Source organism: Pleurodeles waltl, chromosome 3_1 (assembly GCF_031143425.1).
Source record: "Pleurodeles waltl isolate 20211129_DDA chromosome 3_1, aPleWal1.hap1.20221129, whole genome shotgun sequence".
NCBI lineage: Eukaryota > Metazoa > Chordata > Amphibia > Caudata > Salamandridae > Pleurodeles > Pleurodeles waltl.
The window spans coordinates 348824472-348850677 of record NC_090440.1 but is presented as its reverse complement, the minus strand read 5'-3'; the positions used below and the strand labels follow the sequence as shown (position 1 = coordinate 348850677).

The 26206-nt window shown below is 43.7% G+C and overlaps 1 long non-coding RNA gene across 1 annotated transcript in view; it reads right to left on the bottom strand.

Annotated features, from left to right (window-relative positions):
* Positions 1-26206, bottom strand: part of LOC138284081 (uncharacterized) — a 143378-nt gene that overhangs the window by 60110 nt on the left and 57062 nt on the right. Inside the window, exon 2 of the long non-coding RNA XR_011201341.1 lies at positions 15296-15376. This is a non-coding gene — a long non-coding RNA (uncharacterized lncRNA). The remainder of the gene's footprint in view (positions 1-15295; positions 15377-26206) is intronic.

The following is a 26206-nucleotide window of genomic DNA, read 5'->3' as shown; positions in this document are numbered from 1 at the left end:
GCTCCCGGGCAGGGGGGGTGGGGGGTCAAATTTATTTTAGGGCAATTCTGCCCCCCCTCCCCCCCCGGGCCAGCTGAGCTAGAGGCCAAAATCCACAGGTAGGCACTTTGCAAAAAACACCTCTGTTTTCTGTCAAAAAATATGTTGTGTCCACGTTGTATTTTGGGCCATTTCCTTTCGTGGGCGCTAGGCCTACCCACACAAGTGAGGTATCATTTTTATCGGTATACTTGGGGGAACACTGGGTGGAAGGAAATGTGTGCCTCCTCTCAGATTCCAGAACTTTCTGCCACAGAAATGTGAGGAACATGTGTTTTTTTAGCCAAATTTTGAGGTTTGCAAAGGATTCTGTGTAACAGAACCTGGTCAGAACCCCACAAGTCACCCCATCTTGGATTCCCCTAGGTCTCTAGTTTTCAGAAATGCACAGGTTTGGTAGGTTTCCCTAGGTGCCGGCTGAGCTAGAGGCCAAAATCTACAGGTAGGCACTTTGGAAAAAACAGCTCTGTTTTCTGTCAAAAAATGGGATGTGTCCACGTTGTGCTTTGTGGCATTTCCTGTCGCGGGCGCTAGGCCTACCCACACAAGTGAGGTATCATTTTTATCGGGAGACTTGGGGGAACGCTGGGTGGAAGGAAATTTGTGCCTCCTCTCTGATTCCAGAACTTTCTGCCACAGAAATGTGAGGAACATGTGTTTTTTTAGCCAAATTGTGAGGTTTGCAAAGGATTCTGGGTAACAGAACCTGGTCAGAGCCCCACAAGTCACCCCATCTTGGATTCCCCTAGGTCTCTAGTTTCCAGAAATGCACAGGTTTGGTAGATTTCCCTAGGTGCCGGCTGAGCTAGAGGCCAAAATCTACAGGAAGGCACTTTGCAAAATACAGCTCTGTTTTCTGTCCAAAAATGGGATGTGTCCACGTTGTGCTTTGGGGCATTTCCTGTCGCGGGCGCTAGGCCTACCCACACAAGTGAGGTATCATTTTTATCGGGAGACTTGGGGGAACGCTGGATGGAAGGAAATGTGTGCCTCCTCTCTGATTCCAGAACTTTCTGCCACAGAAATGTGAGGAACATGTGTTTTTTTAGCCAAATTTTGAGGTTTGCAAAGGATTCTGGGTAACAGAACCTGGTCAGAGCCCCACAAGTCACCCCATCTTGGATTCCCCTAGGTCTCTAGTTTTCAGAAATGCACAGGCTTGGTAGGTTTCCCTAGGTGCCGGCTGAGCTAGAGGCCAAAATCTACAGGTAGGCACTTTGCAAAATACAGCTCTGTTTTCTGTCAAAAAATGGGATGTGTCCATGTTGTGCTTTGGGGCATTTCCTGTCGCGGGCGCTAGGCCTACCCACACAAGTGAGGTATCATTTTTATCGGGAGACTTGGGGGAAGGCTCGGTGGAAGGAAATTTGTGCCTCCTCTCAGATTCCAGAACTTTCTGCCACAGAAATGTGAGGAACACGTGTTTTTTTAGCCAAATTTTAAGGTTTGCAAAGGATTCTGGGTAACAAAACCTGGTCAGAGCCCCACCAGTCACCCCATCTTGGATTCCCCTAGGTCTCTAGTTTACAGAAATGCACAGGTTTGGTAGGTTTCCCTAGGTGCCGGCTGAGCTAGAGGCCAAAATCTACAGGTAGGCACTTTGCAAAAAACACCTCTGTTTTCTTGAAAAAAAATGGGATGTGTCTACGTTGTGTTTTGGGGCGTTTCCTGTCGCGGGCGCTAGGCCTACCCACACAAGTGAGGTATAATTTTTATCGGGAGACTTGGGGGAACTTAGATTAGCAAAACAAGTGTTATTGCCCCTTGTCTTTCTCTACATTTTTTCCTTCCAAATATAGGAGAGTGTGTAAAAAAGACATCTATTTGAGAAATGCCCTGTAATTCACATGCTAGTATGGTCACCCCGGAATTCATAGATGTGCAAATAACCCCTGCTCCTCAACACCTTATCTTGTGCCCTTTTTGGAAATACAAAGGTTTTCTTGATAGCTATTTTTTACTCTTTATATTTCAGCAAATGAATTGCTGTATACCCGGTATAGAATGAAAACGCACTGCAGGGTGCAGCTCATTTATTGGCTCTGGGTACCTAGGGTTCTTGATGAACCTACAAGCCCTATATATCCCCGCAACCAGAGGAGTCCAGCAGACGTAACGGTATATTGCTTTCGATAATCTGATATTGCAGGGAAAAGTTACAGAGTAAAACGTAGAGAAAAATTAATGTTTTTTTACCTCAATTTCAATATTTTTCTTTTTCAGTTGTTATTTTCAGTAGGAAACCCTTGTAGGATCTACACAAATGATCCCTTGCTGAATTCAGAATTTTGTCTACTTTACAGAAATGTTTAGGTTTCTGGGATCCAGCATTGGTTTCATGCCCATTTCTGTCACTGACTCGAAGGAGGCTGAAAGCACAAAAAATTGCAAAAATGGGGTATGTCCCAGTAAAATGCCAAAATTGTGTTGAAAAATTGGGTTTTCTGATTCAAGTCTGCCTGTTCCTGAAAGCTGGGAAGCTGCTGAGTTTAGCACTGCAAACCCTTTGTTGATGCCATTTTCAGGGGAAAAACCACAAGCCTTCTTTTGCAGACACTTTTTCCCATTTTAAAAACAAAAACAAATTTTTCACTGTATTTTGGCTAATTTCTTGGCCTCCTTCAGGGGAACCCACAAAGTCTGGGTACCTCTAGAATCCCTAGGATGTTGGAAAAAAAGGACGCAAATTTGGCTTGGTTAGCTTATGTGGACAAAAAGTTATGAGGCCTAAGCGCGAACTGCCCCAAACAGGCAAAAAAAGGCCTGGCACAGGAGGGGGAAAATTGATGCTCCTTGATGCTGGTTCTCACCTTATTGGACAAACTAAATTTTATCTTTATAGGTGTAGAGAATCCTGGTGTAAATGAGAATATATAGGAAAACTGCCCCAGCAACTGGCAGAAGACTTTTTGTTGGTCTGGAGTCCGTGTAGGGGAGAAGCTCACACTCTCCATTAACTACTCCCTTAAAGATAGGAGGTCGGGGAGAGGTTCACTCTCCTCTTCCATCCCATCATCAGTAACCAAGAGCATGGTAAGCTCACACCTCTCAAAGTGGGGCTTGAGGTGATTAACATGCAGGTCCCTCAAAGGGTTCCTAGGAATCTTGAGGTTCACCAGGAAGGTGACATCGCTCTGGTGCTCTTTCACCTCAGTAGGCCCAGACCAGTGGTCTTGAAGGGCTGCACAGGCTCCGTCACCCGCACCTCTTGGCAAGGCTGAAACTTAACCAGAGTGGCAGTCTCTACATATGAGTATTTTATGTCCTCGTGGCTGGCTTCCAGATTCTCCTGGGTGAGTTTCTAGAAGCACACTGTTTGGTTGGGGGGCTTTCTAGGGAGCTTGCTCCCTCCCAGCCCTCCTTCACCAAACTGAGAGACCCTCTCATAGGGGGCCAGGACAGAAGTTCAAAGGGGCTGAAGCCAACCCCCTTCTGTGATACCACCCTATAGGTGAACAACAGGCATGGCAGGAAGGCGTCCCACTTATCCCTCATGGGTTCTGGTAGACCCATGATCATGCCCTTTAGTATTGGGTTGAATCTTTCAACCAACCCATTTGTTCAGGGGTGGTAAGGAGTGGAGAACTTGTAGGTTACCATACACTACTTCCACATGACCTTCATGTACCCAGACATGGAGTTGGTACCCTGGTTAGATACCACCTCCTTGGGGAAACCCACATGGGTAAAGGTCCCCATCAGTGCCATGGCCACAGTCAGCTGAGTCACTGTCCTCAGAGGGATAGCCACCAGGTACCTGGTGGCATGCTCCACCAAGACCAGAACAAATCTATTGCCCATGGAGGTCGTGTGACCCACAGTCCCAATAATGTTGATGCCCACCCTCTTAAAGGAGGTGCTAATGACAGGAATCAGTGCAGGTGAGCCTTGCACTTCTCCCCTGAATTGCCACTTGCCTAGCAGGTAGCACACGACCTACAGTACGCACCTGAAGCCTTCCTCATTTGAGGCCAATAGAAGTGGGTGGCAAGCCTGTCAAAGGTCCTCTCTTGCTCCAAATGACTTGCCAGTGGCATATCATGAGCCAGACCCTTGTAGAAAGTCCCTCTAGCACTGGGGGACCACCAACACATGGGTTGCACCAAGTTTAGGAGCCTTAGGCTAACTATACAGGAAACCGTTGTCCCAGTAAATCAGGTGTTTGTCAGAGGCATCACCAGCTGCCTGAGTCACAGCCTGCTTCTGAAGACCCACAAGATTAGAGCATTCCCTCTGTGCCTTGCAGAACTCCTCACTGGTGGGACCCCCTTCCTGTTGCCAGTTGGACAGCTCAAGCATGTTCCTCAGTTCAGCCACCTTGTAGGCTCCTGGGTGTCCCCCTCAGCATCAGCCTCCTCCAACAACATGGGAGTTTCAGGAGCGGGTTTCCCTCAAACCTTGCCTTCCTCTTTTTGGTAGGACCCTTGGCTATTCTTCCAGGCTATGGGTCCTTCTGATCACCATCTTGGGCTGCCATGGACCATGTGGTCTGGCACAATCCCTCAGCTACCCCTACCAGACAATCCACAGGCTTGCTTGGACTCACAGCTACCCTCAAGGATCCTGAGATCTCCCTACCCATTCAGAGGAAACCAGAGCCAATGAATAGTGGTTCTCATGGTTGTCAGCAGCAACAACTTGGTGGAACACATTAGGGACTTCCTGCTCTAAAGACGCCAGATGACACTCGATAGTTGTCATGCTGGTTCCAGTGTCTCTCAGAGCCTCCACCCTTTGCCCATTAATGGTGACCCACTGTCTGTACTTCCTGGTGTTACTAGGCATGTGGGTTCTCTGCATCATTTCTCCATCACCCAGGGACACTAGGGTAACCTCTAATCTGTCCCCAACACTATCTTGGACAAACTTCTCCCCAAGCACGACACTAGCCAACCCCTGTGACTGCCTGCCAGTGGGGGCTGTGCCCGCTTGTTTAGACACTTGGCATCTCCCCTAAAAAGCCTTCCCTGTTGACAAAGGACTTCAGGGGTGCTTTCCATGCAGCTCTACTGTTAGGGAACCATTCCTCCTTCTTCTCAGTAGAGAGATGGGAGTCCTGACGTGAAGAACTATTTTGGGACCCTTTTGAGAACTCTTTGCTTTTTTTTTTACCTCCCCCACATCTTCTGATGGGGAACCTACCCACCCTTGGGGTGATCCCCCCAGATACCTTTCAGTGGACCCTGGTGATAACCCAGCAGTCCGCCTTCTTAGAAAGCTATCTGGGGTCAGAGATCTTACTGTGAACAAGGTATTGGCATAGACCTGGAAAATTAAAGACTGAACATGTGAACCAAATTATACAGCCCCTGGTAATCCTTTACCTCACTGCTCTTCATCCAACCATCCAGTTCCTTAAAAAAGGGATCAACAAAATACATCCAGGTCTGCTGGGATAGCTTCTGACTGTCCCTGAAATTCTGTCTGTACTTCTCTTCTGGTGTCAAGCCCCAAACCTGGTCCCAGGATGCATGGTTCCAGTCCAGGGAGGACCTGGCCTGGCAGTTCAGGCTGGGCTGTTCCTATGGGGAGCAGGATCAAGACTGATTTGCATATGTCTCGGTCCAAACTGTAATGGCATGGATAGCAAAAAAACTAGGATGGAGGACCAGATTTTTGTACTGGGGTAAATTACATTGTTTAAGTGGGGCACGTATGCCCAGATGTGGATACCATGCTCCCCATGCATCTGGAGTCAAGATAGCCTGGCTGATGAGGGGTGTATCCTGAAACTGGTCCCAGGATGCTTGTTTTCAGTACAGGGAGGACCTGGCTTGGCAATTCAGTCTGGATTGTTCCCATGGGGAGCAAGGTCAAGACTGATTTGCATATGGCTGGGTCCAAACTGGAATGGTATGGGTAGCAAAAAATGCTGGATTTAGGCCCAGGTCTCTGTACTGGGATGAATGTTTGACATTGTTCAGCATTCCATCCATCACTTCTTTTTGACTTTTTTTAATCACAGCATATATTTCTGTGTCTGATATAGGTAAGTCTAGGGTGTCTCTGTCATACGATCAGAGCACTGCAACTGGGAGATCTTTTATGATGGGGTTTTTATGTCTGTCCCAGGGATAGGGGGCACTTTGTACAGCTTGCTGTAGTAATCTGCGAAGGTATCAGCTATGTCTGCACACATACGGACAGATGTACAACTATTTTTTTTTGCGACTCACAATTTGTGCTTTTTTGCGAATCGCAAGTTCTGAGTTGCAAAACAAAATGTGCAACAGTACCAACCACACTGTTTGTGATTCACAATTCGGTCGCAAGGGGCCTGCCTCATTAATGTTCATAAAGCAGGTCGCAATGTGTAACCTATTTGGAAATGGCCATACTCACAGGGATGGTGGCCTGCTGGGATCAACAGACCACAATGTCTGTGATTTTCTTTTTAAACCAAGCAGTTTTTTTTAAAATGCAGCCTGTTTTCCTTAAAGGAAAACGGGATACATTTCAAAAATAAAAATGAAACATTTCAGTTTCATTTTCTCAGTGTAGGCAGTGGTCCGTGGGACCACTGGCTGCCCTGAAAAAATGTTGGTGCCCCCATTCACAAAGGCAAAAGGGTCTCTTTGGTACAATTTGAAATTGGCGGTGTCATTTTGGCTCTCAACATACTAAATGTGACTGCTGGATTTAGGCAGCAGCCCTCCTAGGCTGTGGGGAACTGAGTCCAATTCCACATCGTGTGACAACTGTCAGCCTAACCCTTACGTCCAGCAAGCAGTAACTCACCAGCACCTGAAAGTGGCAATAATTTGTGGCAGCCATGGGCACAACATTTTGATTTCTCAGGGAAATCGTGGTGCAACAGTTCTCATATTTTTCTCTCAATTACATTCATCTTACACATGCAAAGACAAACAGAAGCAGAAATTGGTTCAATATATTTTATTGAATCAACTGCGTTCTAGATAAAATAGCATGTTCTGTAATGATTAGGGTGCTAAAACAGAATAATAGCAATGCGGTAACAAGGAAAGTGAAACACAAGAAAAGTCCCACGATAGTGTCAGAGTGCTAGGTGTCAGGATTCCTACCTACTCCACTGAAGTACTACTAGAGCACAGCAGTGTTAGTCCTAATCTGACCTTCAGGTTCCATAGGAAGACACCACCCCCCACACCTGAATATGATAGTACTGAAGAGCGCTGTTGATCTACTGAGAGTCCTCTCTCATGTAAATGGAAAGACGCCAAGTCTTAGCAGACAGCTGTAGTGAAGATACAGCATGCAGCGGCACGTTTCTGGCTGTAACTCTCCTTCCAATGTATGGGGGGAGGGATGTTCTATAATAAAACATCTGGTGTTCTGAGAAACCTGCCCTAACGTAAGAACAAATATGTTTCTCGAAAAGTGAGAAAGATTGTGGTGTTTCATTTTGTAGTGACACCATATTGAAGACAACCTTGAGAACAGCACAGAATGAGAACGTCTGAGTAAAAGTAATGAAAACAGTTTCTTTGCTAAAAGCGTATGAAATAAAGGAAAATAAAACATCACTACAGAAGAGAGCTTCTTCTCAGAAAATAAAATGAATTGTTACTAGGCTAAAGGGCACAAGATGCAGGCCTATGGCTAAAATAACATGTCCATAAAATCTACTAAAATAACCTCACAACACCCTCCCCTTGTCCATTCAAAGTGTTAGAGGAAACACTCTAAACTACATTAAAATGAATATATATGTAATATATAATGTAGTTACAGTACAAACGAGTGATTTGACATTTGCTTTTCAGCCCCTGCTTTGGGAATAGAGCTGTTCGCATTGCCGAAAGCCGGGTGGGAACTCGTCGCAGGGTCGGAGGACGCTGGGAGGAGTTTACACTTTGACAAGATGTAAGAGCGGTTTGCATTGATCAATACAAGCGGAGCCGGGTGCCGCCATGTGGAATGTATTACTAAACCAAAAGAATGTAGCTCACAGACGATTAGACAATTAATACTGAGCAGTCAGAAAATGGAATACAATATGGCCAGCAAAACTGTGAATACGTATGATGACAGGAAACAAAGAGCAGAAATGTTATTTGCCAAACCATTGAACAATGAGGGGAGACAACAGACAAATGAAGATGGCAATAGTGATAAAGACATTTATGGCTTGTTCAGAGAACTGGGGAAAATTGAAAAAAAGAGAACTAGAGAAATGGTGGAGTGCAAGTCAATAACTAGATATTTGGAAGCAGAAAGAGTGCCAAGAGGGCTGAGAATCATTAATATTCCCACATATGATAATCCCAATCCTGAATTGTTAAAAGAATGGGCAATCCATAATACCCAAAGTTTGATGGGAATGATGAAAATATTGATGAAGTATGCTCAAATAGATAGGGACAACACAATAGAACAGATTGAAACAGTTAGCAAACAAATAGATGTGTTAACTGATAAGAAGTCAGTAGAAACTTTGGATCAAGCAATGGAAGACTGTTTAAGAAAAGTGGAAGAAGATATTGTACACAAAAAAACATGTAAATTTAATAGAGATAAAATAGATTATGAAACAGGTCAGATTTACCCATTTGCGGGGAAGTTTGATTATTGGAGAAGACAAAGGTCAAATGGATCTTATATCAAGGAAGTTTATGTAACAATGGGAAAAAATGTTGTGATAAGTTCAGACACAGATGTGGAAGAAACGGGAAGAGCTCAATCACATACCACCCCCTGCAGGAATAGTTTGATTTTTTAAGGCAAGATCGAAGGACCAATCATCGGCCATGGCGAGGAAGTGGCAAACCAAAAGGAAGAGGAAGAAGAGACGAGGCGGTAAGAGAGACAAGTACAGACGAACAAGGAAAGATGACTCGGAGCAATAAGCGATATTGATGGACAATAAGACAGTGTTGAATTTATCTAACTGTATACTGGCTGAAAAAGTTGAGAAAAACGTGTCACTCGGATTATCGTTTTGTGAAATGAACAAATTTGATTATGTACAAAGTAGAATAGACCTTTTCCTGTTTGTGAGAAAATTAAAATTAATGAAAATCCTTAAACTTAAGGTGAAAAAGCAAAATTGGAAACTAGAGGAGATATGACTCAGGAGCAACAAAATTTATTAACAGAGGACTTTTTATGATGAAAGAATTATGGGAACTAGAAGAAAATGCCATGGTAAATATTGATGAGATGAGAGTTATAGAAAGATTAGAGTCTAAAGGTGTAAAATTGGATGAAGAGGGAAGATCCTGTTTAAAACCAAAATCGAAGACGATTCCACCATATTGTGGATATCTGTTTGATCAGTTTGCAGAAATAATAATAAAAGAATTGAAAAGGTTAATAAATTAAAAAAAAGGAGACAATCAAAAGGATGATAACAAGCTATAACAAAACATTAGATAAACTGTCCAAGAATTCACAAATTGTAATTAGAAGTTCAGACAAGGGAGGTAATGTTGTGATATGGCCCATAAAAGACTATATGGATGAAGCATACAAGCAACTAAATGCTGAACTAAGTGATGAAGCCTGTTATAAGCGGGTTGATTTGAAATATGTTGAAAACGTCAAAAGAGAGTTTGATGAAAATTTGAGCTTGTGGAAAGAGCAAGGGTTCATCACTAATGAGGAATACAATTTTCTGATGGTTCATTATCCTAAACTTCCAGTATGCTATCTGATTCCCAAGATACCTAAAAATTAGAGGAAACCTCCAGGCAGACCTATTGTAGCAATACGCAATAGCCTGTTTGAATTTGTATCACAGTATATTGAAGTATTTTTACATCCATTAGTAGAAGGTCTACCTTAATATTTAAAAGACACCACTGAGTTTTTACAATATGTTTTCGATATGAGTTGGGACACTAACATGATTCTTATGACCTTGGATGTTACTGCTTTATATACTTTATATACTTTATATATAAACACTTTTTTAGAGAAAGACCTATAAGACTTTATAAACATTGTAAAATGTTAATTTCGATTATATATTGGTGTCTGAAACACAACATTATCATTTTCAATAATGAAATTTTTGAACAAAAGTGCGGAACGGCGATGGGAACTTGCGTTGCCCCAAGCTACACAAATCCATATATAGGCTGGTGGGAAGAACAGGTGCTCAATAGTCCCCCATTAGATGGATGAAATGAAAATATAGTTATGTGGGTGAGATATATAGATGATTTCTTTGTCATATGGAAAAGTGATGAAGAAAGTGCAAAAAAACTTTGTTCATGACATTAACGAGAATGATTTCAATTTGAAATTCACAGCTGATATACATACTCAGGAAATTGAATTTTTAGATGTCAAAATTAAGATAGAAAATGGAAAAATGGAAACCTCAGTATTTAGGAAACCCATTGCAGGTAACAGTATATTGCATGCAAGTAGTTTTCACCCACAACCATTGAAGGAAAGCATTCCATTAGGGGAATTATTAAGAGCCAAAAGAATCTGCAGTACAGCAAGTGAATTTGGGTCAGTGCAACAGGATATAATATTGAGATTAAGAATGAGCGGATACTCTGAGGCAACATTGGAAAGTGCTAAAAAGAAAGTGAAATCTCGTACTAGAGACTCCCTTTTGTTCAATGCACAGGACAAAAGAAAGAAAAAGGACGGGAAGGTTACAGGATGCTACAGATTTATAACTACATATAACAGGGGGTACATGCAAGTTAGGAGAGTGCTTCAAATGCACTGGCACTAGTTAAGAGTGACATTGGGACACAGGAGGTGGAGAACAGTTGGTTAAAACAACAGGATGGATTTTATAAATGTCCCAAATGTAAAGCATGTAAACATGGTGAGAACATCAAGTCATTTGAGGTAGAACATAAGATAATTCATAAGATTAAGGGACAATACACCTGCAAAAGTGACTTTGTAATATATGTTTTAAGATGCAGTTGTCCCAAGAAATATGTGGGGAGTTCTAAATTGCAAGTACATAAAGAATTCTTCAACATTTAAGAGAAATTCAAAACATGGACGAAACTTACCCTGTTGCTCGACATATATATGACAGGCACGATGGAAAGGTGGATGAAATAAAATATAGCGTAATTGATGGAATCAATAAAGATATTAGAGGAGGTAATAGAGAGAAAAAAATAAGAATCTTGGAGTCAAGATATATATTGAGGTTGGACACCAAAGAACCTATAAGTTTAAATAGTAGTGAAGAACTGTATATACATCTATAAAGACAATAATAATGGTGAAAATTAATAACATTAGTTCAGTGTTTGGTAGTATACCATCTATGCTCATGTTAATATATGTTATCACATTACAGATAGAATAAAATAATAGGACAAATGAAAACAAATTATTAAGTACATTGATTAGTCACATAATGGATAAAAAGTTTGGCAATAATAAGAGTCCAGAAAATTCAGTAAAGAAAATGAGATGATATGTAGAAAAGCCAATTTGGGTATCAAAATATAATGTAAATTGAGGTTATGATTCAACTAGTATTTGTATTGGAGCACCATCCATGTCATTGTGTTTTGTTTGGGATGAGATGGTTTTATAAATGAAATGTTAAACGTGGCAATTCAATGCAATAATTGTGTATATAATGTAAAAATTGAGAAGCTTTGTTTAACAATTTAAATTTCAGTAAAGAAAATCAGATGATAAGTAGAAAAGCCAATATGGATATCAAAGTCGAATATAAATTGAGATCATGATTGAACCGGTATTGGAGTACTATCCATGTCATTATGTTTTGTTGAGACGAGATGGTTTTATAAATGAAATGTTTAATGTGGCAATTCAATGTAATAATTGTGTATATAATGTGAGAACAATGTGAAAATTGAGAAGCTTTATGTAACAATTTACCGACCGTCAGGTTGACAAAGGCTGCTATGCCGAAACGCATTCCTTCGCGTGTCGCATAAATGGATTTTTAATTATTTTTTTTTGTCTGTGGAGTGCCGTATCCTCGTGTATTGACTAAGGAAAGTGTATATATATATATATATATATATTTATATATATATATATATATATATAGATATATATATATATATATAAATGTCCAAGTTGATCTTGGTATTAAAAGCAGAATGACATATTTTTCAAGTCATTGTCATTTTGAGAAGATCCAATTATATCCAGGACAATCAAATCGAGTAAATGATCCCACTTCGGCAGATGGTAATGTGACCAAATCAGTGTCAAGGAAAGCCAAAGAGCACTTGTGTTCTAGAACCTCAGCTCCAGCCGAGGTGGCAGTAGTCCAGGCAGTGCCAGATGTTGAAGTGCCCAGAGACACTTGTTTCACAAAGGGCGGCTCATAGGAAGCTTCCTGTATCAAATTCACCCTCAACGTGCATGTCTGGTAATGAGCCCTCATCGAGAACCTCAAAAGATCAGCATCCAGTGAAAGTAAGCACCTCATAGAAATACACAGTTGAAGTGCACATTTGAAAAGGCACCAAAGGCAATGAAACACGACCTGCACACAGTTCAGTACCGGTCTGAATGACAGAGACCAGTTGCACTCTAGTTCCTCTAGGAGTGGTGCTCCGGAATACTGCATAATGCGTTCACGACACAGTTGCGCTGGTGGAAAAGCCATCAGTCCTCCTTGGTGAGATTGGGCATCCATTGCGAATGAAATACAGCAACAGCAAAATGCCACCAATTAAGGCCAAAGTAATTGGGAATGCCCTAAAAATGCCCAAAAATATTGAGAGTAAGGCTGAAGGTATTATGCCAAATATAAATGAGAAGTTATTGGACATATTAAATATTTGCCCCACGAGTTCACCAAAGTATCTTGGAACGTTTGTATTTAAAAGAGACTGTATTTCCGTGGATGACCTTGTGAATTGGAGTGCACAGGTCTCACATGCAAATGTCAGAGCTACATGTTTCTGAAAAAATAGAGGTTTCAGTCTGCTCAGTTTGTCAGACTTTACATTAGAAGTAGCAACATGAGGCCAGATGTCTGCTACTTTCATCTACTGCGTACGAAGAAAAAGGATGTTATCACAACAAGTTACAATTTGGGAGCCTGAAACTACATAGGCAATTCTGACTCACATTCCACAACAGTTCTTACTGTTAAGAAATACATAATTTACATTTGAGAACACCTGGAACACTGGTCAAATCAAGGGGCTGGAACTCCCTTCAGATAAGAGGCCAAATCTGCTGCTGAAGCATTACATGCTTTGTGCAAGGAAAGCTGCTTACAAACCATTGAATGGCTCACAGAAATCTCACATTTGCTGCCACTAAGAAAGACCTCTTTCATGCCATTGAAACATTGGTATGAAAAAGGCAGCTCCCGCACCTCATGAATGTAACTGTTTCCAAGTCTTTCATATCCTTTCATATCTGCCTACAGGAATGTTTTTGAAGCAGGATGTGAATTGAAGTGTTGAAATAGGCAGATTAATAGCCCTATGAATTAGCCAGACAGCAGATGGTATTTCCGACACAGTAAAAGTTGTTTGATGTTCAGCATAATATAGGTAGCCTCTTTCTCATCCAATATTTGTTGTTGTCACGTCAAATTAAATACGGCAAACAGGTCCTTAGCCTTAACATAATGCCATGGAACTTGACCATTTTAAAATGTTTATAGTGTCCAATCTAACTGCATAATGACCTAAGTTGACTCTGTCCATGTTGCAGAGATGACATGTCAGTTTGCATAGTGTCAATTGCAGAAGAAATTATGTTGTTGCGAGTGTTGAAGTGGTCAGACAAGGTGTTAACCCCATTATCTTCAATGGCTAATGCATTCTGTAAGTTTTCCTGATCTATTTGCCTTTACTGGGCTGCAGCTTCTTGTTGTGAAAGTTTCCTAATTTAATTATAAATTGAATATAAGAAGCACTTTTTACGTTGTCTTCTGGGGCCTAACAGAAAGTCTTGTAAGTCTGTGTTATTAGATAGGTAACTGAGATGTTCTTTTACAGCATCTAGTGAGGAACTTTTTAACCATTGCTGGCATAATTTTCCCACACTGTATGTTATCACAATACCAGACTGTTCTATTGACACATAGTAAAGGTCTGGTCTATTCGCTCTAAAACCCCCCATGGAATTTACAACCCACCAGAACGTGAAAGTGTTGTGTTGAAAGTTCCATTGTGGACCCACTCATTGAGCTGTTCGTCTGTTGCATAAGTGTATTTTTGCCAAATGTAAAATTTTGCGAGAGTGGGTATACTGGGCGCATTTCATTCTTTAATTTTCGCCAAGCCTAAACAACTTGGGGGTTATTACAACTTTGGAGGAGGTGTTAATCTGTCCCAAAAGTGACGGTAAAGTGATGGATATACCACCGGCCGTATTACGAGTTCCATAGGATATAATGGACTGGTAATACGGCTGGTGGTATATCCGTCACTTTACCGTCACTTTTGGGACGGATTAACACCTCCTCCAAAGTTGTAATAACCCCCTTGTCTGCTGCAGTGTGTCATTTAATAATATCATTTGTATAGGTATCAGACATGCTCTAAATGACCCTTCCATTCCCTGTTTTTGCCTATGTTTAGTTCTCCAAACACTCTTTAAGACCATCGACTTCATCCAATATTCATAGCCTTCTGTAGCCAACAGGGAAACAAAGGAATCAGAATAAATCAATTTTGTATCAGTCAAGAATACATATTGCATTTCTAATGAGGGTAATTAAAAGTAGTAGGACACAGCATCTTGAACATCATGCCGAAAAAAATGTAAACTTATCCATATATGTTTTAGAGATTTTCATTGGCAGGTTAAGACAATGTTCCCATTGTGTCTAATTAAAAATAATCTTTCTGGTACTTGCTCTATGAATGAAATGATGTCCATAATAATTGTGACAGAACATATCACCATCATTTTCTTTGGTTGGTGAAAAATATGTAAACTTATCCATATATGTTTTAGAGCTCTTCATTGGCAGGTTAAGACAATGTTCCCATTGTGTCTAATTAAAAATAATCTTTCTAGTACTTGCTCAATGAATGAAATGATGTCCATAATAATTGTGACAGAACATATCACCATCATTTTCTTTTGGTTGGTAAATGTCTTCACTTTCAAATACAGTAAAGTACTTTAATTCAGATAACATAGAATCAACAGTTTTTACATCTCAGTCATCAGAAACAACCCCAGGTATTATTACATAATTTAAATAAAGTTTAAAAACATATGGTATTTGCAGAACTTCTGCGGACCTGAATATATAAAAAAATACTTTAACAAAAACAATTCCATCAGGAATTGGTATAGCTGAAATGTTTACTAGGGACAAGTCTTAACTGACCTTATGAGAAGAAAAATGTGGTTTCAGGACGTCATCCACCAGTTCGACTGCAGAGCGTTCAGGAAGGTAATGACCATGTATCTGTAAGAAAAAGACGATGACAATCCCAATCCGAAGAAGAAAGGCAAGTACAGTTAATAAAAGACACAGATAGTTCCATGGATAAATGAGATAGTTATATTTAAGCCAATTTATCAGCTTACGTGCTCTTAACAATGGTGTCGCAGAAGAAGTGAATGAGTCAAGAGGACTCACTGTGATCGGCAAAATATCCAGAAGCTGTTAGTGCAAAAGCTGGAGCCCTGTTAGGAAGTGGAGAACTAACAGAAGTCTCCCTCGGTGGTTCATAGTAGGCAATGCCATTCAATTTGAGTTGCTTTTGAGTAGTAGTGCTCATTACCTTGGTTGTTTCTTGTCGCAGATGAAGATAGTGGTACTAATGAAAGCTCATTTTCCACCCTCCCAAGCTTGGGAAAATGTCACATCGCTGCTCAAAACCTGTAGATGAACATCCTGGTCTGTAGTTAGAGGGATTCAGGAACTACCCAGGAGTCCATTAGGTCTGCTGTGGAGCATTGGCCATACGGTGTAGCTTGCTATTATCAAAGGAGACAAACTGATTTTCTTTTGATCCAGGCAGTGGTGGTGGAATAACTGTTCTGGTATTGTGTATTCCCAGGACTGGAACCAGTGCATGATATGATGAACCAAACTCCTTCTTCATAGCAATGTTTTCTCATATTGGATCTCTAACTTTCGGAATTCAGCCAGTAGATGGTAGATGTGATTGGTGCATCCCTAAGTACTAAGGCAGTGGCAAAGACACGTTTCCATCCTGTAACTGTTTTTTTAATTCTTGCAAGACAGTGACATGTTCATACATGTCAAAAGGTGTGTCTTCCACCACCGCACCAGATCTATCAAGATCTGAAACATAAATTTGTGTCCAAAGCAGCACCTCGTTTGGGGTGCGCCCTCCCAAGGACCTTCTGGGTAGATTATTAAATGCTCTCTGGACTCTATACATGTCACTAAGCCAACTATGACCTGTGTATATTACTCTTGCGGTTAAGGGTTGCTTTAAGCCTCGATTCTTCCACTCCACTTCACTGCTACCCTCAGAATGGTAGGAGTACAAAAACTTTAGTTGAACCGCTAATAAAACTAGGTGTCCCTGTATGCCCTTGAGGCAAAAGCAGGGCATTGGTCTGAGTGGAAAGCCACAACTGCATATATACTGATAAAGACCTGCAAATGCTTAATAACAGTTTGAGTGTCAGCTGATTGTTGTGGCCAGACCCATAGAAATCTGGTGCATGAGTCGTCAGCAACTAGAATATATTTGTGTGCACCATCAGGGGACCACAATAGTTCAGGTACACACATTGTAATTGTTTGTTTGAAATTAGAAGGGGTGTCTATGGTGGGCGTTTAATGGTGGACCCTTTAGTTTGCTGACAAATGTCACAGCATAGGATATATTGTTTTGTCTATTTGTATAAACCTGGCCACCAATAACGTTTCTGCATTAAATAAATGGTAGCCACCACACCTGCATAGGCAGAAGCAACTCCCTCATGTGCCGCTTTTCTCAACTCAGATTTTTGATCTCCATTGGGGATCAAACGAGCGCCCAGCCCTGGTACTGTTACTAGGACAGTGTTTAGGCTAGTTATGTGGTAGTGATATTTGGAAGGATATGACTTTAGTAATGGCTTGCTGTCAGCTGAAGCTTTCATAGCAGCAAGTGTTTCATGATCCAACCTTGTTCGTGAACTAGTTATTGCAGCAACAGAAGCCGTAGCTAATGCTGACTTGGCCGCTTCATCGGCCAAGGTATTGCCTGCAACGTGTACTCCTACACATTGATGTCCCAATGTATTCACTAAATGGACATCAGATAGCATTTCCTTCAGGTCCCCTGCTTTCCCCCACAGCAAATTGTCTTTTATGGTGTTCCTTTTTGAACCACTGAAACAATTCTGACGCCAGTAATGCAGGCATTCATTAAAAGACTGTACACAGTAATATGAATCACAGACTATCAGAGTCAGCTATTCTGGATCTGTGTCTTCCAGTGCCATGACCAGAGCCTTGGGCTCTGCTAGTTGTGCAGTGCAGTCCAGTCCCCCAAGGTCTGCCTGTATGTGTTTGTTGATGGAATTCACCATCTTTCATGTAGCCACTCGCAGCCATACAAGCAGCAGAGTATTGATGTTTTAATCCTATGGCTGGTTGGGCTGATCCATCAGTGTAAATAATTGTTTTCTATTGGTCAATTGGCAAAGTGTTTGCTGGTATTGGATATTCCATTTTGTAAGGAATTTTTGAGTTTCATATTTTGGATCATAGATGTAGTCTACACCAGTGGCTGTCAGAGCATTGCCCATTGAATCCAATGTGGATGTAATGCTTTTGCGATAGGAACGCCAGCCTTTGTGACAGCCTCGATGCCTGAGTTTGGAGAGACAACAATATTGTGCTTCCCCTGAGCCAGAGGTCTCTCTTTAAGAGCCATCTGAACAGCAATCAGAATCTATTCTATGGGAGCAGATTGTTGTTCAGCTATGGAGCACAAGTGTGAGTTGTATGCAATAGGGACGCTATAACCCTCATTAAATGTTACATAAGTGAAACTGATAGCACAAGCAATTACTCTGATGACCAAATGTGTCTTGTCCCTTGTGTGTAAATGTTTTGCTGCAAGCATGTCTTGTTGTAATGCTCTGAGAATGCCTGGGTTCAATATTTGCTTGAAAAGACGGGGCGTATAAAATCATTTAATGGTTTTATGCGTTGTGCATAATCAGGAATGTAATTTCTGCCAAAGTTAAAGAAAATCCAATAAAGACTGGAGATTTTTTGTGGTGTTTGGTGGTTGCAATTGTGCTGACGTTTCTAGAAAGTGGGGTGTTACACTCTTGCCTTCATCTGAGAACTCATATCCCAAAAGTAGGACACTAGGAAAGGCAATTTTTGTTTTCTTAAAATTAAGTTTATAGCCGCATTCGGTAAATCCCACACCAAAGCAGGCCACCCGTTTCAGGTGGTGAATTAGATCATCATCCATTAGGTAGATGTTATCAACATAGGACAACGCCTCAGGGTCAATGTCGTGTAAAGTAGAAGTCACACAAGCTGAAAACAGCCCAGGACTGTTTTTATACCCCTGTAAAAGCCTTTAATTTTTTTTCTCTGAGCCTGTTAGATCCCTGCTTTCAGGAGCTATATTTTGACAGAAGAAATCATTGGAAATATCCATTGTTTTGTCATTTTTGAGAACTAAATTGTAATGAGTCCTGGCTGTGTGAGTTTTGAATAGCAAATGTGCATGTATGACTGTTTAAATGTCTATAATCTAAGACTATTTTATATAAATTTTCTGGTTTGGCAACAGGAAATAAATTATTGTTCATTGGTGAGACACAGGGCTCAATTACACCCTGGTACTCTAGCTGTGTGAGAATCTCTCTCACAGGAGCTTTTGCCTCATGCTTAGTAGGATATTGAGGTGTTTGGGACCTTATTGGTATTATGAGGTAGGGAGAATACTTTTCCCACCCAACATGGTTGCGTTGTAGCACAGGGTCCTATGCCAATGCCCAATCGAATTAGTATGACTCAACTAATTCTATAGAAACTAGCTTTGAGGCCATTACAGGTGAGAAGTTGCGCTCTATAAACCCTAATGCGATTTGAAACTAGGGGTGAGAGCGAAGGCTTTGTGATCTGCCCCCGCTTGTCTTCACTGACAAATTCTGGTGGGCAATTCTTCCTAGCCAACAAAATGTAATAAATTCCAGTTAATTATTTCCAAAATATTATATCAATTGGGCACTCAATGTCTCCCTCTAATTGCATTTTTATTTCATACACCCTATTGGGGGGGGAGACGCGCATGTCCGCAGTTTTGACTTTTATGAAGTCATCAGTTGCTTTCACCTCCCGATGCTCTAGAATATTTCCATGAATTATTGTGACCTCTGCTGCACTGTCTAGCAAAGCCAGTGCCCAGTTCCTGTTCTTCAATAAAACTCTCATCTTGTGTGGCATTCCAGCACATTTATTTTTTGAGCTAACCATAACTGAATTTCTTCATGTTTGGAGGGTACTTGGCCCATAATTGAATACACTGTTGCAGGGTAATGCCTAGTGTGACTGTGTGCGGTTGTGCTGGAGCAGCTCATGATGGGTTAGTATTTAATGGTTGCATTACAAACTGTACTAAGAGTCTTTATATTGTTACAAGCTCAATGCATAAGCGGTGAACCTCGGTTACCGCCAATGTGCTTGCATTGGATGCAGTGTATATGTGGCCAACTGTGGCCAAGTAGGACCATCATTACTCAGAGGACCTAGCCTAACATGTAGTGTTGTATGTGGTAGAGCACATTAAGCCAGTTTTGGTGGTCTTGAGAAGATAGAGGTATGTGTGCATATGCTCTGTATTGCGCAGGTGCTTTAGCATGTGTATAATGATGAAATGTATTAGTGTTCCCATCAACTGCTGGAAAATTGACCCAAAAGTAAAACATTTCTGTTCTATAAGCTGGTTGAGCCTCAACCACAAATGTAACAGCATCCCTCGGGCTGTAAGCCCATTATTTAATAAATTATTAGTGAGGGGGGCCTCATGTTTACTGCATTTACCACCTGTTGCAGGTTTGCCATGTTAAATATACTGGTTCAGAGATAAGGACACCAACTGGGGATTAATCCTTATAAGGTTCAAGCTGAGGAGGAAATCCTCAATACCAGGGAAGTCTCCTTATATAGTATTGGGGTGTCTTTAGCACGTAGTGAGACAGAGATACTCAGGGAGATCTGTAATTCAGTGCCTGATTAAACATTGGTGGCACCATGTCATGTTTGGCTCTCAACATACTAAATGAGACTGCTGGATTCAGACGGCAGCACCACCAGGTTGTGGGGAACTGAGTCCAATTCCATATGGTATGACAATTGTTGGCCTAACCTTTCAGGCCAGCTACCAGTACCTCACCAGCACCTGAAAGTGGCAGTAATTGGTGGAAGCCATGCACATGACATTCTGATTTCTTAGGGAAATTATGGTGTACCAAATCTCATCCTTTTCTCTCAGTTACATTAATCTGACACATGCAAAGGCAAACAGACACAGAAATCATATATGTTATTGAATCAACTGCATTCTAGATAAAATAGCATGTTCTGCAATGATTAGGATGATAAAACAGAACAGAATCATAGCAATGCGGTGACAAGGAAAGTGAAACAAAAGAAAAGTCCCACCAATGTGTCACAGTGCTAGGTGTCAGGATTCCTACCTATGCCACTAAAGTACTACTAAAGCACAGCAGTGTTAGCCCTAACCCCCCCTTCTGGTTCCCTAGGAAGATACGATAACTGAATATGAAGTAGTAAAGCAGGCTGTTGGTCTACTGAGAGTCCTCTGTCCTGTAAATGGAAAGATACCAGGTCTCAGCAAATAGCTGCAAAGAAGCTACAGCCTGCAGTGGTAATTCTCTGGCTGGAACTCTCCTTCTAACATATAGGGGGCAGAGGGGTGTTGTATAATAAAACAGCTGGTGTTCTGAGTAACCTGCCCAAATGTGAGAACACATATGTTTTTCATGAAGTGACAAAGATTGCTATGTTCTACTTTAACTGACAACATATTGGAGACAACCTTGAGAAAAGCACAAAACAAGAATGTCTGAGTGAAAGAAATTAAAACACTTTTTGTGCTAAAAGTATATGAGATAAAGGAAAATAAATCAACACCACAAAGGAGAGCTTCTGCTAAAAACAAAAACAAATTGTTACTAGGCTAAAGGGCACAAGCTACAGGCCTGTGGCTAAAATAATGTGCCCATAAAAACTACTAAAATAACCTCATGACAGTGGTAACTGCAACTGATTTGCGACCCCCTTCATCGTCACAAAACAATCATACTTGGGCCTTACTACAGAATAAGGCTCAGTATTCGGTCCATCACTTGCTCCTTTTGCACTTGTTGCCCTAAGTGGGACGGGTATGCCCAGACAAGGGTCCCGTGCTCCCCATGCCTCTGAAGTCAAGCTAGCCTGCCTGATGAGGGGCTACACCCCAAAACTGGTCCCAGGATGCTGGTTTCCAGTCCAGTGAGGACTGGCCTGGCAGTTCGGGCTGGACTGTTCCCATGGGAGCAAAGCACAGAACAACAATGTTTGAGTAAAATAAATTAAAACACTTTTTGTGTTAAAAGTGTATGAGATAAAGGAAAATAAAACAACACCACAGAAGAGAGCTTCTGCTAAAAAAATAAAACAAATTGTTACTAGGCTAAAGGGCACAAGCTACAGGCCTGTGGCTAAAATAATGTGCACATAAAAACTACTAAAATAACCTCATGACAGTGGTAACTGCAACTGATACAGAATAAGGCTCAGTATTCCGTCCATCACTTGCTCCTTTTGCAATTGTTGCCCTAAGTGGGACGGGTATGCCAAGACAAGGGTCCCGTGCTCCATCGTGCCTCTGAAGTCAAGCTAGCCTGGTGAGGTGTTATACCCCAAAACTGGTCCCACAATGCTGGTTTCCATTCTAGGGAGGACTGGCCTGGCAGTTTGGGCTGGACTGTTCCCATGGGGAGCAGGGTCAAGACTGATTTGCGGGGGCGTGGCTAGGGGCCAACCGCAACGGCTGCCATTTAGCGGAGCTCCTTTCTCTGCTCTCTCACCCCCCTCATATCCGTACAACAATCCGGCCTCCTGACGGAGCGGAAGGGCTGGGAACGGCCATTCTGATGGGGCGGAGGTCTGGGGCTGATCATGCCCCGAGATTCACGGCAGAGAGGGCCGGGACACCCTGCGGCCTGTGAGCGGCAGGGCAGGCGCGTGGTGTCGGCCGCAGAGAGGTGATGTGCCATGCCGTTGGACTTGCGTCGGCTGGTGGACAGAGGAGGGCGGCGATTGTGGACAGCCCTCGGGTCCGGGGGCTTGCGTGTGTGGCCCGGTGGGTCTTTGCTCCCCAGCCCAACCTCCCTCTCTAATGGCAGTGGCGGCTAAGTCATCCGGGACCAAGGAGGCAGACAGCACGAGGGGTGGCGAGCATGAAGGTTAGGCTGGAGGAGGCCTGCTGCTACATAACGGACCCGAGGCTGAGGTACTGGGCGGGGTGTGGTGCAAATGGGCTGCAGCCCAGGCTTGGCGGCCCGTGCTGAGGGGTGATGGACCTGCAAAGGGGGAGCTATGGATGGTTGGCTCCCTCTACCCCCTACTCGCCCGCTGACATTTCATCTCTGCGGAGGCGAGGACACGGCTGACACAGCTGGGGACTGAAGGGCTCTGCCTCCCCCCCTCTTTAGTGAAGAACCTTTGGCGGAGCTGGTGTCCGGAGGCAGAACGAACGGCGCAGTGCAGACGTGGGCACAGCGCACAGCAGGGGGCTCAACTGGCTTGTGGACCTTGCCATGGGAGTGTATTGAGTTCGGAAGGTGAGCGTGACTGCGACTGGAGGGGTTGCTAGTGGACCTCCTTGCCTTACTAGCATGGTCAGAAACAAGGGGACGCCCTCTGCTCCAGGCGAACAAAATGGACAAATATGCATTGCCGAAACCTGGGGGGGGGAAGGGTGGTACCGGATGACGCTGAGGGGGGTCAGGAGAAGGTCCGGCGGACGAGCCTTCTCTGAGCGCAATAATGGAGGCAATCCAAGATCTAAGTGGCTCACTGTAACCCAAGCTGGACGCGGTCATGGTGGACATAAATCTTCTTTGCGCAGATCTCCAAAAAGTCCCGGAGAAGGTCACTAATGCAGAAATAGATATAGCCCGGCTACAGTCTACATCTAAGAGGCTGGAGGATCAGGTCCAGTTCCTTACCACAGAGCATGAGAAAATAATGGCGCGCCTGGAGGATTAGGAGGGGAGTGCCCGAAGAAACAATATTAGAGTGGTTGGGGTCCCAGAGGGCACTGAGGGCCAGAGTGTCAAGCTTTTCTTGGAGACCCTGATCGTGGACTTCTTGCACTCTAAGGGACTCTCTAAGTTCTTCATAGTCGAGCTGGTGCATAGGGCTCCAGTCCCGCCCCCAGACCGGGCCCCCCCCAGAGGACCATCATTGCACAAATGTTTTACTTTCAAAAAGATCTTCAAAATGAGAATGCTACTGTAGGTTTGTTTAGAGACTTCACGCTGAGGATCCAACAGAGGCGCCAAAGCTTTCAGGAGGTCAAAAAAGCACTGCAGGACCGCAAATTCAAATACATGATGCTCTTCCCGTTGAGACTGAGAGTGATCGCAGAGGGGAAGGCCTGGCATTTTGACACTTTGAGGAGGCCTGGGAGTGGCTTGAGGGGTCCCAGTCGGTGGGGCCGTGCAGCTCAAAGGGGTTCTGGAGGCAGTCGTGAGGGAGGGGGCGGATGACCGCTTCCTCCCAGAGACAGGAACTGGGAATTGAGGCAGCTGGCAAGTAGTCGTCAGGCATGGTGATGTTGGCAGTAACATATCGCAGTGACTACTGGGCCCATGCAGTGGTGGTCCCTAGTGTCGACTGGGGACAGAGCAGGCGTTGCGCCTGCAAAGAATTTTTGGGAGGCACACAGCCCTAATGAATATTGGGGGATAGTTCTTGAAATGCATTTTATCTTGGCATTACTATTGGAAGTGATGTGGGACGATGGCGTCGGCCCACCCATGCAAGAGTTGAAGTTGTTTTGGGTGACAGGCACTCCACTGATTGGCGGCGGGGCAGTTTTAAGCCCTCTAAATGGGGCAGCAGGGTGGGTGGAATGTTTAGTTGGTAATTATTGACCTACTGTTTTTGGTTGTATGCTGTTTCCAACATGGTACAGCAATGGGCTACCGTGAGATGGTGCTGGGAGCGGAGCAGCCAGGGAGAGAACACCAGATCTGATGAGCTGCGCAGCGACCAGGGCGGGGATGAGGGAATACACATGGCAGGAACGATGACAGACTCCCTTAGGGTCATGACATAGAATGTGAATGGTCTATGCAGTTGTATTAAACGCACCATAGTCCTTCATTACCTGTGTAGGTACGGCCCGACCTAGTCCTTTTACAAGAAACATACCTGAAGAGGAACCATTATAAGGTTCTAGACAGGTTTGGGTATCTATTGGTAGTACACGCAGGTTATACATCAGACTCTAGAGGAGTGGGGATTCTCCTAAAATCTATGCCCTTCATCCTGTCACACACCGGGTGAGACCCCTTGGGGTAATATGTAGCTGTTTCAGTTGTTTGGGAAGGCCGAGTCCTCAATCTGTGTTCGGTATATGTTCCCCCAAGACTTCAGGGAGCCACCCTGATGGACCTCGGCTCCCTGCTGCTTGATTATGGGGGTGATATGAACTTGCTTTCTGACCCGGGGTTAGACAGGCTCTCACATGCAAAGGGGCCCCCTGCCGCGGTGGCGCTCCAGTCCTTTATGGACTCTTTTGGGTTGACAGATCTGTGGAGGGCACTCAATCCTGGGAAACGGCAATACACATATACCTCTATCCGCCATGACAGTTCCTCTGGGCTTGACTATTTACTCACGTCGGGGGCCCAGCTGGGCGAGTTCCGGGAGGCAGCCCATTATCCAGGAGGGATTTTGGATCACTCCCCCATAGGGGTTGTATACCTCAGTGACTCGGATGACGGAGGATGATTGCGCAGACTCTCTGCTGAGGAGAGGCAAGCATTGGATGCCGGGTTGACAGAGGAGGAGGTTACCACAGCGCTGGGGGGGCTGCAGTCGGGTAAAGCAGCGGGTCCCAACGGACTCCCGGTGGAGTTGTTCAAATGCCTGGGAAGCAAGATAACACGCCATATTAGGTGTTTCAGGATGTGAGGGAGGAAGGGGCGCTACACCTGGACCAGCGGACGGCCACTATCGTAGTGATTCCAAAGAAGGGTAAACACCCTGAGAAGTGTGCCTCCTACAGGCCCATATCCCTTTTAAATACAGAGGTCAAGGTCCTGGCAAAAGTCCTGGCTACTAGATTGCGCACGATTATTACTGAGCTCATTCATCCGGACCAATCGCGCTTCATGCCGTCCAGGTCGACAAGCTGAAAATCGCGGAGACTCTATGGGGTCTTACACATGACGGACCAGTGGACGGAGGGGCAGGCAGAGCTTCTGTCCCTTGATGCAAGAATGGCTTTCGGCAGTGTGGAAAGGCCCTATATTTTTGCAGTTCTCAAAAGGATTGGAGTGGGCCCACGATTCCCGGCCTGTATCAGGCTGTTATACAGTAAGCCGGTGGCCCGAGTGCGGGTCAGTGCGACATTGTCATGTCCCATTGCCCTACCCAGGGGCACGAGGAAGGGGGGCCTGCTCTCTCCGATCCTATTTGCATTAGCGCATGAGCCCTTGGAGGAATGGATCAGACAGGACCTCCTGATTACGGGCATTGCCTCGGGAGCATCATGGGAGGAGCGTATCTCCCTATACTCAGATGATATTCTGCTGTATGTCACCCATCCCTGATGGTTAGTAAATAGGATCCTTCAGATCTTTTGCATATTCAGGGATCACTCTAGCTATCAGAGCAATTGGGCCAAGTCGCTGATGTTTCCTCTGACCAGAGGCCCCCCCAGCCATCCCCGGAGTGTGATGTAACGATCTCCACGGGAGGCTTCAAATAACTGGGTATATACATGACAAGGGATCAGGAGCGCTTCCTTAGTGAGAATTTGCAGCCCCTGCTTGACAGATTTTGAGGGGACATGGCTCGTTGGAGAGCGCTGCCCCTCTCTCTTATGGGTAGAGCGGCCCTTTATAAGATGATGACGTTGCTGCCTCTGCTATACGTCTTTCAGAATACCCCCTACAAGATTCCGGAGGAGGTGTTCCAGCGCCTCGACCGGGACTTCAGATCACAGCTCTGGGTTGGTGGCTGCTCCCGGGTGGCACTCCAGAAATTGGAACTTGGGGTGTA